This window comes from Hevea brasiliensis, chromosome 18, assembly GCF_030052815.1.
Source record: "Hevea brasiliensis isolate MT/VB/25A 57/8 chromosome 18, ASM3005281v1, whole genome shotgun sequence".
NCBI lineage: Eukaryota > Viridiplantae > Streptophyta > Magnoliopsida > Malpighiales > Euphorbiaceae > Hevea > Hevea brasiliensis.
The window spans coordinates 4,782,732-4,801,256 of NC_079510.1; the positions used below are offsets into that span (position 1 = coordinate 4,782,732).

At 34.8% G+C, this 18,525-nt stretch overlaps 1 non-coding gene and 1 pseudogene across 1 annotated transcript; one reads left to right on the top strand and one right to left on the bottom strand.

Moving 5' to 3' along the window:
* Positions 1 to 18,525, top strand: part of LOC131168958 (uncharacterized) — a 169,791-nt pseudogene that overhangs the window by 122,969 nt on the left and 28,297 nt on the right.
* Positions 2,655 to 2,761, bottom strand: LOC131176131 (small nucleolar RNA R71). Its single transcript, XR_009146257.1, has one exon. It is a non-coding gene; the product is annotated as a small nucleolar RNA R71 (small nucleolar RNA).

Sequence of the window (18,525 nt, forward strand, 5' to 3'; positions counted from 1 at the left end):
CAAATATGCAGTAATCCAATGTACCAAAACCTTTTGTTCTCCAAAACACCCAAGATACTAAAGGATTTAGTTGAAAGTCTACAGTTGAAAGGAGTTCCACAATCAACGCAAGGTGACTAGTATTGATTCCAATGGAAAAAGAACAGTTATTTACATGCATGTGTATAAGAGTCTAGAACCTTGTGATGGTGCATTCGGTGAGGGGCTTTTCAGCGACATGATTATAGGGCAGAGCTGATTGGTAGCAAGCAATGTATTTAGGATAGGTGACAAGGCTAAACAACTCTCAAACATACTTCATTATGATAAGTGCATAATTTATTAATTTTAATCCCATCACATTTAGTGTTTCTAGGGTATCTTTATGCTTAATTCAGTTGATTAAAGTATAATTATCTGTTAGGCATATGTTTAGAGAGTTGTTGAAATAATTGTGTTAAATGGAGAATTTTTTAGCATTTGCATTAATTTGACTTTACTGTATTTTTCAGGGTTTTGGTGAAGTCCCAGAACATAAAAGTGTGGAAGGAAGCTTGGAAAGGTCAAAGGATTGAGAAGCGTTGCTAATACAAAGTACACGGGTCGTGTAAGCACAACCATGGACCCGTGTAACATTATGCCAGAAGAAATCCAAAGAACCGAGGCATGGGCCGTGTAATTTGACCTATGTAAATCCTAAAGACCCGTGTAACCTTCTGTGTCAATGCAAGACATACCCATTCAGCTCCAGTAAGTTACACGGCCCTGGGCCGTGTAGTGACACACGGGCCGTGTATCCGTCGACAATCAGTTTCCTGATTTTGCTCCAGTTGCAGTTTTTGACAAAGAGAAAGACTCTTAACACATCAAGGACTCTAAAAACCTAACCCTAGGCCATTTATTATAAATAGAAGAGGCAGCAACTGTCACAAGGAAGATCAGACCTTTGTTCTCCATTCACATTCTAGATTTCTTCAATTTTCTTTTTTAATTTTCTGTAAGCCATGAACATGAGTGGCTAAGTTTTTAATTCAGTTCAAGGGATTCAAGTTCTTTTGCGTGATTTGTGAGACGAGGTTCTTAATTTAATTTATATCTTTTTGAATATCTATTATTTTCTGATTTCATTGTCTTTGATCTATTGAATGATTTGCTAAAAAGGCCTATTAGTTAATTGTTTGATGTGATCAATTGCTAGTTCATCTTCATAATCTGTAATTGTTGTGTAAGATTGAACATGAGTAGCAATTAGGTTTCATTGATTATGATCCTAGTTTTCGATAATAACCTAAGGAAACAATAGGATGAATTAAATGATTTATGCTTCATAAATTGTTGTTCAGCTTAACTACTCCCTATTCTTAAAGCAGTTATTAATTTGATGAGGATTGCTTAATACCAATTCAGTTAATAATTAGAGTCAACAAGAGTGCTGGGCTCGAATTGATGAATATAGGAAAGTTAGAAATTTTACCTTGCTGTTTGGTAAATCTACGTTAAGTATTCAATAAGAGATAATTGTATTTCTTTTGTCTATGATCGAATCAATGTATTGGAATGCGAATTACCTTGGACTGAAATTTGTTTAATTTGAGAGTTTCATATTTAATTTTAGTTCTTAATTTTTGATTTTTGATTTCTTCTTTGGATTGCGAATTACCCCCCTACCTTTATTTTTTTTTTTCCATTATACAAGTGCACGAAATTTAATAATTCAGTCTCTAGGGTTTGGCCTGGATTTACCACTTACTGTAGAAAATATTTCATAACTGGTAATTTCAGTTAATTTAATTTAATTTCTGGTGGATTCGACAGCCATCAAGAATTTTGGCGCCGTTGTCGGGGACTGAAATTTATTTGATTTTGTGTTTTTAGTATTAGGATATTCTGTTATTAATTTTGTTTGTGAGTTGTTGTTATTTTCAAGTTTTCGGTAAAAAAATTACGATATTACTATTCATCAAGAATTTTGGTTGAATTAGGAGGGCGGCCCATACCTATTTTGAAGGAAACGACGTTCTGATCAAGACCAATTAATTGGATTATTTGGCCCCAACCTCTTGAGGCCAAATTCCATCATTTTCTAGGGTTTTGAGGCATTTTTCTGTTTTTACTTTGATTTCTTTTTGTTTATGACAAAAACTTCGCAATCTGATGAGTTGATCTTTGATCTAGAAGTAGAAAAAATAGCTAAACAACTGAGAAAATTGGCTAAGCAGGCTAAGCAGATTCCAAGTACATCTGAAGGAGTCCAATCTCCAAGGGAGTTAAGTTCAGATTCGGATTTGGATTATAATTCTGGAAATGAAACCATAGCTGCTAGGACTTTGAAAGAGTTAGCTGCTCCTGATCTAAACCAACAGCCTTTGTGTATTCAATACCCTACTTTAAATATTGCTTTTGAGTTGAAATCTGGACTAATCCATTTGTTGCCTAAGTTTCATGGTCTTGCAGGTGAGGATCCACATAAGCATTTAAAAGAATTTCATGTTGTGTGTTCTAGCATGAAACCTCAAGGAGTTTTAGAGGATCAAATCAAGCTTCGAGCTTTCCGTTTCTCACTAGAGGGCACAGCTAAGGATTGGTTGTATTAACTTCCTTCTGGATCCGTCAACTCATGGAATGGGATGAAGCAGATATTTTTGGAGAAGTATTTTCCTGCTTCCTGTGCTGCCAACATAAGAAAAGAAATTTATGGCATTCGACAGTACAATGGAGAGAGCTTGTATGAGTATTGGGAACGATTTAAAAAGTTGTGTGCAAGCTGTCCCCATAATTTCTATGAGGGACTTCTACTAATGGATCACAGTATGATAGATGCTGCTAGTGAAGGAGCTTTGGTTGACAAAACACCAGAAGAGGCAAGGAGGCTGATTGCTAACCTGGCAGCAAATTCTCAGCAGTTTGGAATGAGAATGGATCACACACCTATGAAGGTTAATGAGGTAAGTACATCTAACCTTGAGAAACAGATTTCTGATTTAACTTCTTTGGTGAGGCAATTGGATGTAGGGAATATGAAAACTGTTAAGGTATGTGGAATTTGTTTGGATTCGGGTCATGCTATTGACATGTGTCCTACGTTACAAGAGGATGAATCAATGCAACATGCCAATGCAGTAGGAAATTATGGATAGCCACAACGCAGGTATGATCCCTTTTCTAGTACTTATAATCCAAGATGGCGAGATCATCCCAATTTAAGTTATGAGAATCAACCGGTGCAAAACCGATATCATCAACAAAGACCACAAGTGAATCAACCACCTCCACCTCCACCTCCCTCAAATCAAGGTATGTCACTTGATGAAATTGTTAAGGCTTTGGCTAACAATACACAATAGTTTCAATAGGAGACCAGAAATAGCATTCAAAATATAGAGAGGCAGATTAGTCAGTTAGCTTCATCTGTGAGCAAACTTGAAGCTCAAGGTTCTAGAAAGCTTCCATCACAAACAGTCATGAATCCTATAGAAAATGCGAGTGCTATAGTGTTACCGAGTGGGAAAGAAGTTGATAACAAGACTCCACGTGAGTCAATGAAAAAGAAGAAGCAAGGAGCAAAAGAATCTGAAGTTCCTGAAGTTGAGGTAAATACTGAACCTAAACTGAATAAGGTTAATAATTATGTTCTTCCTCCATTCCTCTGCAGGTTGGTTAAGACTAAGAAAGAAGAACAAGAGAAAGAAATTTTGGAGACTTTCAGGAAGGTGGAGGTTAATATACCTTTACTTGATGCGATCAAACAAGTTCCCAGATATGCTAAATTCCTTAAGGAGTTATGCACTACAAAGCGCAAGTTGAGAAATAATGAGAAGATCAGTGCGGGGAAAATGTGTCAGCATTAATTAAGCAAAAATTACCCCCTAAGTGTAAGGATCCAGGTTCGTTTTCTATTCCTTGCAGAATGAGTGATTCTAAATTTGAACGTGCAATGACAGATTTAGGAGCATCTATTAATGTTATGTCAAATTCAGTTTTTCAAACTTTAAATTTGGGTCTTTTGAAAGAAACCAGTGTCATTATTCAGTTAGCTGATCGTTCTAATGCTTACCCATTGGGAGTAGTTGAGGATGTGTTGGTACAGGTTGGAGAATTGATTTTTCTTGTAGATTTTTACATTCTGGATATGGAGGATAGTGTTCCCACATCAAAGTTAGCTTTGATTTTGTTTGGAAGACCTTTCCTAAAAACTGCCAAGACAAAAATTGATGTGGATGATGGTACCTTAACTATGGAGTTTGATGGAGAGACTGTCAAATTTAATATCTTTGATGCCATGTAGTATCCTGCTGATGACCATTCTGTTTTTTCTATTGATGTTGTTGATACATTTGTGCAGGATGTTTTTGAATTAAGCATGGAGGATGAGTTAGAAGTGGTGATTAGTCAAGGAATTCAAGAAATCAGTACCAATCAGCCATTAAGTGTAGAGGTTCAAGATGCAGTAACGGCATTGCAGTCATTACTTCCTGTTCAAAAAAGGTATGGAGTATCAAAGATCGACTTACCTCTATCTCACACAAAATTATTACCTTCTGTGGTGCAGGTACCAGTTCTTGAACTCAAGCCTTTACCTGAGCATTTGAAGTGTGTTTACTTGGGAGACAATGAGACACTTCCAGTTATCATCTCAAGTAATTTAACAAAGATTCAAGAAGACAGATTGATTAGAGTTCTGAGAGTACACAAGGAAGCAATTGGATAGACAATAGCTGACATCAAAGGTATAAGTCCATTAGTGTGCATGCACAGGATTTTACTGGAGGATGAGGCTAAACCAAGTAGAGAAGCTCAAAAGAGGTTAAACCCACAGATGATGGAGGTTGTGAAGAAGGAGATTTTAAAGCTACTGGATGCAGGAGTTATTTACCCAATTTCAGACAGCAAATGGGTAAGTCTAGTCCAAGTAGTGCTAAAAAAATCAGGAGTCACTGTGGTAGCAAATCAAGATAATGAATTTGTTCCAACAAGGATTCAGAGTGGATGGCGAATGTGCATAGACTATTGCAAGCTGAATTCAACAACAAGGAAGGACCACTTCCCACTGCCATTCATTGATCAGATGCTTGAGCGGTTAGTAGGTAAGTCTTATTTCTGCTTTCTCGATGGCTTTTCTAGATATAATCAAATTGTGATTGCACCGGAGGATCAAGAGAAGACTACCTTCACTTGCCCTTTTGGAACTTTTGCTTTTAGAAGGATGCTCTTAGGGCTTTGTAATGCACCTGCCACATTTCAGAGATGCATGATGAGCATATTTTCATATTACATTGATAATTGCATTGAGGTGTTCATGGATGATTTTACTGTGTATGGTGATTCATTTGATGCATGTTTACATCATTTAACTTCTGTTCTTGAGAGATGCATTGAGAAAAATCTAGTTTTAAATTATGAGAAGTTTCATTTTATGGTGGAATAGGGGATTGTTTTGGGTCATGTTGTCTTTAATAGAGGTATTGAAGTGGATAAATCTATAATTGATTTAATTGTGAACTTACCCTACCCCACAACTGTGAGGGAAGTACGCTTTTTTCTTGGTCATGTAGGTTTCTATCGTAGGTTCATTAAGGATTTCTCTAAGATAGCATTGCCTTTGTCTAGACTCTTACAAAAAGATATTTCTTTTGAGTTCAGTAAAGAGTGCAAAGAGGCTTTTGACAAATTGAAATCTGCATTGACATCACCCCCTATTATCCAGGCTCCTGATTGGACAATACCGTTTGAAATTATGTGTGATGCGAGTAATTATCAGTGGGAGTAGTTTTAGGGAAGCGTGTTGGGAAGCTCTTTCATGCGATTTATTATGCGTCCAGAACACTCAATTCAGCTTAGCGCAATTATTCTATGACCGAAAAAGAGTTTTTGGCTATAGTTTTTACTTTAGATAAATTTCGATCGTATTTGTTTAGTTCTAAAATAATTATCTTCTCTGATCATGAAGCGTTGAAGTATCTCTTGGCAAAAAAGAAAGCAAAACCAAGGTTGATTAGATGGATCCTTCTGCTACAAGAATTTGATCTTCAAATCAAGGATAAGAAAGGAGTTGAGAACCTGGTGGCAGATCATTTGAGTAGGTTAGTGACACAAAAAGAGTAAATTCCTTTGCAGGAACTTTTTCCTGATGAACAGTTATTTAAATTGCAAGGTATGATCCCTTGGTATGCTGATTTGGTGAATTATTTGGTTACTAAGGTTATGCCTTTTGATTTGAGTATAGCTAAGAAAGAGAAATTGAAAAGTGAGGCTAAGAATTATGTGTGGGATGACCCATATTTGTAGAAATTTTATTCAGATCAGATTATTAGGAGATGTGTTCCTAATAATGAGATTCAATCTATTCTTGTTTTTTTCATGCCTATGCATGTGGAGGTCATTTTGGACCCAAGAGAACAAGTAGAAAAATATGAGACTGTAGTTTTTACTGGCCTACTATATTTCATGATTCATATTTGATTTGCAAAAATTGTGAACAATGTCAAAGAATAGGAAGTTTAACCCATAGGAATGAGATGATTCAGAATCCAATACTTGTTTATGAGATTTTTGATGTGTGGGGTATTGATTTTATGGGTCCATTTCCTTCTTCTTTTGGCTTTGTTTATAAATTACTTGCTGTTGATTATGTTTCGAAATGTGATGGGTGTCGAATCCACCAGAAATTAAATTAACTGAAATCACCAAGTATGAAATATTTTTTGCAGTAAGTGGTAAATTCAGGTCGAACCCTAGAGACTAAATTATTAAATTTCGTGCACTTGTGTAATGGAAAAAGAAACAAAGGTTGGGGGGGTTAATTCACAATCCAAATAAGAAATCAAAAATCCAAAATTAAGATCTAAAAATAAGAAACTTTCCAATTAAACAAACTTCAGTCAAAGATAATTCGCATTCCAATGCATTGATTTAATCATAGACAAAAGAAATACAATTATATCTTATTTAATACTTAACATAGATTTACCAAATAGCTAGGTAAACCCCTGACTTCTCTATACTCATCAATTCCAGCCCAGCACTCTTATTGACTCTAATTATTAAATGAGTTGGTATTAAGAAATCCTCATCAAATTAATAACTGCTTTAAGAAAATGAAGTAGTTAAGCTGAACAACAATTTATGAAGCATAAATAATTTAATCCACCCTATTGTTTCCTTAGGTTATTATCGAAAACTTGGATTATAATCAATAAAACCTAGTTGCTACTCATGTTCAATCTTACACAACAATTACGGATTATGAAGATAAACTAGCAATTGATCAAATCAAACAATTAACTAATAGGCCTTTTTAGCAAATCATTCAACAGATCAAAAACAATTAAATCAGAAAACAATAGATATTCAAAAAGACATAAATTAAATTAAGAACCTGATCTCACAAATCAAGCAAAAGAACTTGAATCAAGCAAAAGAACTGAATTAAAAATTTAGCCACTCATGTTCATGGCTTACAGAAAAAAAAATAAAGAAATCTAAAGAAGAATTCTAAAAGATGAATGGAGAGGCTGTTGAATGATGTCTATGGAGAATGAAGGTATGAATTGGGATGCTCTTAGCTACTACCCAAAGACGTATTTATACAAAAAAAACCTAATCCCAAAGATAGGAACCAAACCAAACTAGGAAAGGTTTTGAAATTCAAGATGCAAATTTTTAGCCTGCATTCATATTTCTGGAATCAAGGCAGATTTTCAGTAACTTTCTTTCCGAATCTACCTCTGCCCTCTTCAGGAAAGTTGTAGTGCTATTTCTTAGCTTTCCAACGGGTACTCATAGACCCAAATCCGAGGTCTACAGCCCAAGTTATGGCCCAAAAACTAGGACTGGTTTAGTCAGACGGTCCAACCCATTGTGATGACTTCATTGCCATTTTTGACAATTAAAATGGCCTCATCTCTCATTCAGCCCTTCATAGAAGTTGTAGAGGTGGCTCTTAAGGTTCAATTGGGCTTAGTCTTGCTTCATTTGGACATCCGAAACTCCAGATACAAAATAAATACTGAAACTGGTCGTGACCCATTGAGTCTGGGCTTTTGCAATAGATCCATAGCTCATTTTGTCAACTTTGGAGACTGATTTGGGCTTTAGTCCCTCTTTATCATTTGAAGTGCTCTATCTTAGCTTTTCAATGGATTAAACAACAATCAATTTGGAGACCCACAACTTTAGAAACACCTGAAAAATACAACAAAGGTCAAATACTAAAAATTTCTCCATTTAACACAATTATTCCACAACTATCTAAAAATATGTCTAAATGATAAATATATTTTAACCAACCGAATTAAACATAAAAAAAACACACTAAAAATACTAAATGTGATAGGAGTAAAATTAATAAATTATGCACTTATCAAATTTCCCCAGACTTATTCCATGCTTGTCCTCATGCATAACTTTAAACTCTCAATCAACTCCACTTAGAACTTCCTTAACTTCACCCTATCACAACATTTTCTAACAAAAGATTAAAAGTTTGAAAGAAGAGGCAAGGTAATAACCATCATAATAAATTCCATCAACACCATACCAATATATCAATAATTTTCCAATATAAAACAAAAGGCTTGAAATTAATTAAGCTCACACAATTAAAGTTCCATAAAATTTTAAGTCAATACACACCAAAACACAAGTTTAATTTATCAAGGCACAACCATTATAGCTCTTTGCAAATTTGAGAAATGAGCCCTTTTTTTTTTATTTGAAATTGGTACTTCTCTCTTGTCATAGTTATTACTTTTTTTTTTTTATTTCAACCGTCACCTTTAGAAAAGTACCTTGCTCATATCCTAGCTAGCTTTTGGCCTGAGAATCGACATGGGGTTCATGAAGACCCCTAGTTAGTTTGCTTAACTAAAATAGCAGAGTAATTTTCAAGTTCAACCTTTTATTTCTCCCAATTTATGCATCTACATATTATAAAGTGCCCTGATAGATTAGACAAAGTTCTGAAATATGCATGACACTAGTTTAGAGTACACATAACTAATCATTTCATCATTAAATCAAGCCTAAATGATTTATGCAGGAAAAAATTGCTCTATGATATGGAGAAGAGGAAAAATCTATCATTAAAGTTACTATTACCTTGCTTAAAATCTCAAAAATTGAATCTAAAATAGAAAAGTCATTTCAAGGACAAAGCACTTCTCTCCGAGAGTTAATAAAGAATCATGAATCAAGCTTATGAGAACAAATTTAATTTTAATTTTAATTTTAATTTTTATTATTATTTTTTTTATTTTTTTAATAATTAAAAAGAAATTGCAGTAACAAATTTCTCCTCCCCCACACTTAAAACTTACATTGTCCCCAATGTAAAGCCCAAATGCAAAAGAAAAGAAAAGAAAAAAATTGCTAGAAAATAAAATAAGGGAAAGAAAACAAATCTGATTGTGCCTAGCAAGCCACCCATGGGTTGCCTCCCAAGAAGCGCTTTTGTTTATCATCGTTAGCTCGACATGACAAAGCTCTTTAATCAACTGAATTCTCCTGAAACCCCTCACAAAATGGCTTGAGTTCATGACCATTGACCTTGAACACTTTGTTAGTTCCTAAACTTTGAATTTCAACTGCACCATAAGGAAACACATTAGTAACAACAAAGGGTCTAATCCAATGAGAACGCAACTTACCAATCATTAGCTTTAATATGGAATTATACAATAAAACTTTTTGTCCAATCACAAACTGCTTCCTTATTTTGTCATGGAATGCCTTTGTCTTTTCTTTATAGATCCTATAATTCTCATTAAGGCGAATTTCCTCTAATTCATGCAATTGTGATTTTCTTTCTAACTCATCCTTAAAAACATCCTGCACAAATGTATCAACAACATTAATAGAAAAGACAGAATGATCATCAGCAGGATACTTCATGACATCAAAGATATTAAATTTGACAGTCTCTCCGTCAAACTCCATAGTTAAGGTACCCTCATCCACATCAATTTTTGTCTTGGCAGTTTTTAGGAAAGGTCTTCCAAACAAAATCAAAGATGAATTTGATGAGAAAGCACTATCATCCTCTATATCCAGAATGTAAAAATCGACAGGAAAAATCAATCCTCCAACCTACACCAACACATCCTCAACTACTCCCAATGGGTAAGCATTAGAAAGATCAGCTAACTGAATAATGACACTGGTTTCTTTCAAAGGACCCAAATTTAAAGTTTGAAAAACTGAATTTGACATAACATTAATAGATGCCTCGAAATCTGCCATTGCATATTCAAATTTAGAATCACCTATTCTGTAGGGAATAGAAAATGAACCTGGATCCTTACACTTAGGGGGTAATTTTTGCTGAATTAATGCTGACACATTTTCCCCCACACTGTTCTCATTATTCCTCAACTTGCGCTTTGTAGTGCATAATTCCTTAAGGAATTTAGCATACCTAAGGATTTGTTTGATCGCATCAAGTAAAGGTGTATTGACCTTTACCTTCCTAAAGGTCTCCAAAATTTCTTTATCTTGTTCTTCTTTCTTAGTCTTAGCCAACCTGCATGGGAATGGAGGAAGAACAGAATTATTAACCTTATTTAGTTTAGGTTCAGTATTTACCTCAATTTCAGACTCTTTTTCTATTTGCTTTTTCTTTTTCATTGGCTCATGTGGAGTCTGGTTATCAACTTCTTTCCCATTCCACAAAAGTATCGCACTCGCATTTTCTCTGGGGTTCATGACTGTTTGTGATGGAAGCTTTCTAGAACCTTGAGCTTTTAGCTTACTCATAGATGAGGCTAACTGACCAATCTGCCTCTCTATATTTTGAATACTATTTCTGGTCTCTTGTTGAAACTGTTGTGTATTGTTAACCAAAGCCTTAACAATTTCATCAAGTGACATACCTTGATTTGAGGGAGGCGGAGGTGGTTGATTCACTTATCTCTGCTGCTGGTATCAGTTTTGCACTGGTTGATTCCCATAACTCAAGTTGGGATGATCTCGCCATCTTGGATTATAAGTATTAGAAAAGGGATCATACCTGTGTTGTGGCTGTCCATAATTTCCTACTACATTAACATGTTGCATTGATTCATCCTCTTGTAATGCAGGACACATGTCAGTAGCATGACCTGAACCCAAACAAATCCCACATACCTTAACAGTTTGCATTTTCTCTATAGCCAATTGCCTCATCAAAGAAGTTAAATCAGAAATTTGTTTCTCAAGGTTAGATGTACTTACCTCATTAACCTTTATAGGTGTGTGATCCATTCTCATTCCAAACTGCTGAGAATTTGCTGCCATGTTAGCAATCAGCCTCCTTGCCTCTTCTGGTGTTTTATCAACCAAAGCTCCTCCACTAGCAGCATCTATCATACTGCGGTCCATTGGTAGAAGTCCCTCATAGAAATACTGAATCAACAGTTGCTCACTTATTTGATGATGGGGACAGCTTGCACACAACTTCTTAAATCTCTCCCAATACTTGTATCTCATACAAGCTCTCTCCATTGTACTGCCAGATGCCACAAATTTCTTGTCTTATGTTGGCAGCACGGGAAGCAAGAAAATACTTTTGTAGAAATATCTGCTTCATCCCATTCCATGAGTTGACAGATCCAGAAGGAAGGTAATACAACCAATCCTTAGCTGTGCCCTCCAGTGAGAAGGGAAAAGCTCAAAGCTTGATCTGATCCTCTGAAACTCCTTGAGGTTTTATGCTGGAACACACAACATGAAATTCCTTTAGATGCTTATGTGGATCCTCACCTGCAAGACCATGAAATTTAGGCAACAAATGGATTAGTCCAGATTTCAATTCAAAAGTAACATTTAAAAGCAGGGTATTGGATACACAAAGGCTATTCGTTTAGATCAGGAGTAGCTAACTCTTTCAAAGTCCTAGCAGCAGCCATGGTCTCATTTTCGGAACTTGACTCTGAATCCAAATCCGAACTTAACTCCATTGGAGATTGGACTCCTTCAGATGTACTCAGAATCTGCCTAGATTGCTTAGCCAATTTTCTCAACCGTTTAGCTATTTTTTCTCCTTCTGGATCAAAGATCAACTCACCAGATTGAGAAATTCTTGTCATAAACAAAGAGAAATCAAAGTAAAAACAGAAAAATGCTTTAAAACCCTAGAAAACAATCAAATTTGGCCTCAAGAGGATGGACCAAGGAATCCTATGGATTGATTGGTCTTGATCAGAGCATCGTTTCCTTCAAAATAGGTATGGGCCGCCCTCTAAATTCAACCAAAATCCTTAATGAACAGTAACAATGAACAGTAACACTGTAATTATTTTATTTTATTTTTTTTTCTTTTCCAAAAACCTGAAAATAGCAACAACTCACAAATAAAATTAATAACAGAATATCTAACACCAAAAACACGAAATCAAATAAACTTCAGTTCCCCGGCAACTGCGCTAAAATTCTTGATGGGTGTCGAATCCACCAGAAATTAAATTAACTGAAATCACCAACTATGAAATATTTTCTACAGTAAGTGGTAAATCTAAGTCGAATCCTAGAGACTAAATTATTAAATTTCGTGCACTTGTGTAATGGAAAAAGAAACAAAGGTTGGGAGGGTTAATTCACAATCCAAAGAAGAAATCAAAAATCCAAAATTAAGATCTAAAAATAAGAAACTCTCCAATTAAACAAACTTCAGTCTAAGGTAATTCGCATTCCAATGTATTGATTTGATCATAGACAAAAGAAATATATTTATATCTTATTGAATACTTAATGTAGATTTACCAAACAGCAAGGTAAACCCCTTGTAACACCCCTTACCCGTTTACAGTATAGCCGAGCAAGGCATGCTACACGGTGTACCGGAGCACCTATTCTATGATTATCTCATTTCTTGAACTCAATTCGATCCTAAGAAGTCTTTTATGTAAACTTCATATCATGCTGGTTCTATTTTTATACTTTAATAAAATCAGTGTTTCAAAAATGATAATAAAAATCCGGCAAGGTGCCGTCTGTATTTCGGACAAACTGTCCTTCAAAACCTATTAAAAAAACAGTTCAATATGATAATATTCTCAAAATCTCAACTATTTCACAGTTTCAAAATACAATCCATCATAATTTACATTCATCCAAACACTCTCCATAGGAATATAATATATACAAATTATTACAAACCTTAAAGTTTTAGAATATATAAAATTACATAACAAAATGTCAAAATACAACTGATAGTCATTACATAAGATCCTAAGTCCTACTATGTATGCAGTGTAGTGCAGATGACTCTGAACTCCTGTGCAAATCTGATGTCTCACCTGGTCATAGGCCTGCTGGGCTCCCCAGCTGTGTCTCCAATACCTATGCGTAGCAAAAGCAATGCGCTAAGCAATTCTGCTTAGTGGTGCCAAATATAAAGAAATATACACTAAAATAAAATAAATGAATTGTTTATGAATTTATGACATCGATATTCTTTACAGTTATTGATTCTACTTCTATTTGCTAACCTTTCATTTTTGCTAATTTTGGTGGTGTTATATGTCAATGAACTGAATTTAGCTATTTGAATTTAATAATGCTTAAATTAACTGCTCGTGTAGCCTATATACTGACGGTGGATAAAGCGGATATCACGCCTTTGGGTACCTAGTACCTGGGGCCGTCACACCATCAGTCACAAAGTATCTCCCGGTGTGCAAACAGTGTGGCTAAAAAGCCATATAGTCAATCTAGCGATAAGCCAAGTATAATAACACAATACGTATAGCCGTAGGCTATTAAAGTCACAGTGCGGCATAATATGCCGTAAAAACACAATATGGCATAAAACCATTTACAGAATAGCTGTCAGAATCCTATTGTCATGCCAACCTATCCAAACTAGTCAACTAGGCAAACTAGGGCACTATAAATTAATTGTTTAATTCTTCAATTTTTAGAGTTTACTAGCTATTATGTAATTCATAAGTCAATGCATATGTTGACCTTTTTAGGTAATATAGATAAGTTGTTTCTAGCATCAACATGTCACAATTTACAATTCAATATGCTGTCAATATAATGCAATTTACCCTTTTCATAAGTTGGCATTCATTGCCAAATTACTTCAAGCATCATTTTATGTAATTACCAAATTTTCAGTTTTAGTGTGCTAGATTGGTCTAACTTATTGTCCTATTTCTCTTGGTTTTTAGCTTCTGGTCAAAGAAGAAAAATTGTAGATCTATGTCTTATTGAACTTTTAACACAAATTTCAGGTCATTCTGAGTTGTATAGACCAAGATATGGTCAATTTACTAAAGCTGGACAGATTGCACCTTTCGTGCAAAATTTGGTCAATTTTAGGTCACATTTAGTTCTGGCAGTTTTGGTACCCGAATTTGTGCAGGCTATTTGACTTGGTTCTGGCCATTTCTAGGCTTTGGTGTCTCCATAAGAATTGTAGCTCTATGTCTAAGCTATCCATTGTAAAAATTTCAGGTCATTTGGACCTATTTTGAGTGAGTTATGGTCATCTTAATGACTACTGTTCATATGATCAAAAATCTGGGCCTGTACTTACTAATTCCGGATTTGGTCATTTTTAAGGTTAGTTTCTAGGCAGAATTTTGGCAACATTTCTACATGAAAGTTGGCTTATTTGGTGTCTAGTTTCACCCCCCCCCCCCATTGGCCTCATACTAATTAGGTTCACAGTTTTGCACTTATAACCTAATTTAGGTACTGCCAACACACACAACCTGCATTTGAAAATTACACTTCCAATTTTGACAATCCTCCTCCTCCCAATACTTCAATATTCAATCATGGAACTTCTATATATATTGTACACAATTTCAGCAAAGCATTTTGGGTAGAACACTCAAGTGCTCAATGCACACAATACACCATTAAAGTTTAACATTTACTTCCACCGAAATTCAACATACCTTAATACCAATATTACACATACACTTCCATGGCAACTACATATACTGCCCATAATTTAACACCATCACATCTCATCAATAAATTACATAAACTCACATACAATTTCATAATATTATAGGCTGCCAAATATGGCAGTTTACCAAAGTATCAAAGTCCCATTTCAAACCCTTAATTCAAGCACTAACATACACATACTTGAACATTAACCTACTATAACTTTCATTTGAGTTAATCAACCCTAATTCCCATCCATTAGAGGTAAGAAAAACTCAAACACAACAAACTTTCATGGCTTCCGAAAATGGAAAAGTTCATATCTCAATATTTTCTTTCTTTCTCTTCACCAAATTACTCACCTCAACCTAAACACAAAGTTTACTAAAGCAAGGGAGAGGATTTGGACACTTACCTCTTGAGAGCTTCCCTTAAACTTCACCAAATCTTCTCTTTCTTGTTCCCAATATCTTCCCCAAGGTGAGTAGGCAAGCTTTAATGAAGGAATTATGTGTGAAAGATGGTTTGATGATGGAGAGAGGAAGCTTCATGCATGGGCGGCAATGGTGGAAATGGGAGGATTTATTTCGGCAAGTGAGAGTGAGGTTGAAGAAGAAGATGACGATGAATGGAATCTGCTGTCCCAAGGTCTCATATGTCTCCCAAATTAGGAGATAGTGGAGCACTAATCTTATTTTTAATGTTTAATTATTCCAAGTTTCCTTATTTACTCATTTATCTCATTTTTTTCACTATTTACATAATGTATCACAATTTAATTTTTCATGACATTTTCAAAGTGCAATACCATTTATTTTTAATGGACATTGAGGTCAAAAGGCAACTCTAGGTGTCAAATGACCAAAATGCCCTTCTTCGGTTTGTATTCCCGATTTTTCGGTAACACTGATTTTTTTCTGTTTCTCGATTTTTCATTTTTCTTTGTACTAATTTATTAATTTTTCTTTGATATTTCTAGTGTAAATTACATTTCAATAAACATTTAATTATGTCTCGAAATTTAATTCCGAGGGTTCCCCGCAGTCCTAGGGTCGGCAATTGCCTTCACCGTAACTTCCCAGTGCGATCACCCATCGCTACGGTGTCGGCTCGTTTAACTTAGTTTTATTTTCTCTCTTTTATTTTTCTTTAATTTTTCTTGTATTTTCATTTTATTTATTTCATCATTATATGTCTGTTCACTATCACCGAAGTATAGTTTCAGACATTTTGACTTGCCCGGACTGGCATTAGGTCACCGGAGCAACATAACATATAGAATACGTACAGGGAGGATGTTACAACTCTTCCCCTCTAAATAAAAATTTCGTCCTCGAAATTTACCTGATGTGAAGAGCTGAGGGAACTGTTGCCTCATTGTCTCCTCGCTCTCCCATGTTGCCTCTTCCGTATTGTGGTGCCTCCATAGGATTTTCACCAGTGGAATTGTCTTGTTTCTGAGCTCTTTTACCTCTCGTGCCAAGATTTGAATCGGTTCTTTTTCATATGTCAGGTTAGATTGTACAACAATTTCTTCTGCTGAGATGACATGTGAAGGATCTGATCTGTATATTCTGAGCATCGAGACATGGAACACATTATGTATCTTGTCCAGCTCAGGTGGTAAGGCTAATCTGTAGGCTACTGTGTTAGTGGTATGCCCTAGAGCATATCATTTAGTATGTATCTTGTACATATTTTTATTAATAAAAGGCATTTCCACTTTTCCATTTACATAATATATTTATGTGTAATAGAAAAGGTTCATTGATATTTTGTTAGAAATTCTATTCTTAAGTTGTTAAGAATATGAGTGACAGTATTTCTAACACAAAGTATCATAAATAGGTTCACAATCGAGGATACTTCATAATAAGGACATGACTTATCCAGAAAGATTGTATTCATGTTTGTTCCCAAGTTATTTATATGAGATATAGATAAGATGGAATGGTGAGTCTCATGCCATATAACAAACATGATAGGTACTTATACATGATAAGTGGGCCGAACCAGTGACACTTATGACAAGCACATGGAGTTTACTCTTGTCAATGCATTGTCATAAATCATATCAGTGCATATAATCTTTAGACCTGAGATAGCACAGTTATCTTGTATATAGGTGGTTTGAGTTTGATACTGCTTTCATACTTGTACTGTGTATGGGTATATGGGCATGTGTTGACTCCTACAAGTTATATATGGAGGTAGGTGTTGATCAAGATGGAATCTGTTCCTCTAAGTAAATAGAGATAAAATCCTATGTTCATTTAATTATTCTTGATATTTCAAGTTCCTGGCCAGGACAGATAGATTTATTCAGAAAAGAGTTTCTGATGAGAAAAATCTTTTTAATCAAGAACTGGAATTAAAAGAGAACATAATATTCATAGCAAATGGAGTTTGACATAAACTATGACTCCAGCTTGAGTTGGGATTTTGTAACAGAGAGATTCTAGTGCAGGGTAACATATGATTATAGGTTCATTTAAGGTAAACTTTATTACTAATTGGGTGGCCATGGCATGCTATTCTAGGTGTTAACCATGGTCTATGAGGTGCATAAAATGATTTAGAGAAATCATTTATGGTAAGAAAGAGTTCTGATGATATTAAGAGTTGATATCATGTCTCATTGCCAATTAGTGATGAGCCTAGTAAGTCACACACATACACAAGTAATCACCTAATTAAATATAGTTTAATTAATTAATTAAAGAGTTTAATTGATTAATTAAATAGGTTTGGTTTGCAATTAGATTGTAAAGTCCCTAGCATGACTTAAAGCCAAATCTAGGTTATTGGATGTACAGTATAAGTTAAATTTATATTTAAAGTGTTTAAATATGAATTTAATTAATGAGAAATTAATTAATAAAGATTAATTAATTGATTTATATTTGATATAAATTGATTAAAAGAAGGGAACTAATTATTTTGGGTTGAGAACTCAAAATTAAGACACAGGGGCATTTTGGTCATTTCACAGGGTGACATGTGGCACCATGAAATGGTGACACATGGCATTATACATAAGCTTGCCAAATATCTTTTAATCATGTAAGATGATTAAAATTAAGATTAAATATAGGTTTGACACTTGGAACAATGTGATTGGATCAATTAAACCTAGAACCAATCAGAGGGTGACATGTGGCAAGGGTTTAATGTGTTGACCTACCTATATAAGTGTTGTTATGAAAAGAAAACAAGACAACCAGCAGCTATTTTCTTTAGTGCTGCCACCCAAGAGGCTCTCCTTCCTCTTCATCTTCTTCTCTCATCTATTCCAAGAGATTAGCAAACAATCTCTTGAATTAAAAATACTAGAAATTGTTTCTAGTGTCCTGTTTACATCTTTAATCTCTTAAAAGGCAAAACTTGATTTTCTAATTAATAGAAAAAGCTTTAGAAACTGTTTAAGGGCTGCCATAGGTGTTCTTGGTGTGGACAAGCTAGAGGGACAACATCTAGTGTCCTGAAGATGCATCCGAAAGGCGCAAATATACTGCAGTGCATCAAGAGGTTAGTGTATTTGTTCTTGATCTAATCTAGGGTTCAAAAATTAATCTGATTAATTTTTAAAATCTTAAATGGCAAATACAGATCCAAAAACATATTAAAAGAGTTTTAATATGTTGTTTATCATTGAAATCAAATAGATAA